The sequence below is a fragment of the Crocodylus porosus genome, unplaced genomic scaffold, assembly GCF_001723895.1.
Source record: "Crocodylus porosus isolate Cpor-Errol unplaced genomic scaffold, CroPor_comp1, whole genome shotgun sequence".
Lineage (NCBI taxonomy): Eukaryota > Metazoa > Chordata > Crocodylia > Crocodylidae > Crocodylus > Crocodylus porosus.
The window spans coordinates 1,464,372-1,465,358 of NW_017728924.1; the positions used below are offsets into that span (position 1 = coordinate 1,464,372).

A 987-nucleotide genomic window follows, 5' to 3' on the forward strand; every position below is an offset into this window, starting at 1 on the left:
GTTAACCACTCCTATGGCATTATTAACTTCACCAAGTTTCACATGTATAGTATTTTTACAGTCCTCGTTAGGTACAGAATGTGGAACACTACTATGTGCATCTTTTCATACATGGAGATGATGTAATATAGCCAAGTCAGTACTGTTACTGACTTTGTAATTTATGTGTCTTGACTCCTGCTCTAAGCAATCATCTGAAAAGGTGATTTAAACTGAAAGTTTTTCCACATTTGCTTCTTCACGTAGTACTTCACGTAGTACTAATACATCCAGAAAATTGAGGCTCTGATCACACTTAAAAAGAAATCTTAGAACTATCATCATCTTGTCACTCCTGTTTTTGAAAGTCTATCTAGTAGGGGTGCACCAATAAAGATTTTTTTGGCTGATACCAATGTCAATTATTAACCAGCTATAATTGGCTGATACTAATCCAATTGCTGATATGAAGCCCAACATCTTAAGAGACCAGCATCCAGCCGGTAAGTCTGTGGGGCGTTATGGGCATGGGGGGTGCAGATCAAGGACCCCACAGTGAGGGAGGGAGTGGGGCTGGGGCAGGTAGGACGGAGCCATGGGAAGCTCGTCCGGGGGACAGAGCAGCTCCCGCTACTGCACACACTTACAGGAGTGGCGTGTGCCCCCTGGATTTATGTGTAGGGTAAGGGTGGACTGCAGGCTCAGGAGCTGTGCCAACCTCTTCCCGGGGGTGGGGGGCTCCGCTTGAGGCATGCGGCAGCACTGGGAGGTGGACTAGAGCCTCCGCAAAATTGCACCCCCCCCGAACAGTCCATCTACCAGCATTGCTGCCACCCGCCCCACCCACCCTGAACTCAGTCGAGAGACAGCTCCACCACCGCAGCCTGCCCTCACCCGGCACATAAAGCCAGAGGGCACATGCTCCCCATGCCAGTGGCAGGAGCTGCACCTCCCTCCCCACCCCCGATCGACCTCTGCCCCAGCCCCACTCCCTCCCTCACCACGGGG

The 987-nt window shown here is 51.1% G+C and overlaps 1 protein-coding gene across 1 annotated transcript in view; it reads right to left on the minus strand.

The window, feature by feature from the left end:
- Window positions 1-987, minus strand: part of STAG2 (stromal antigen 2) — a 63,683-nt gene that overhangs the window by 59,848 nt on the left and 2,848 nt on the right. The window lies entirely within an intron of this gene.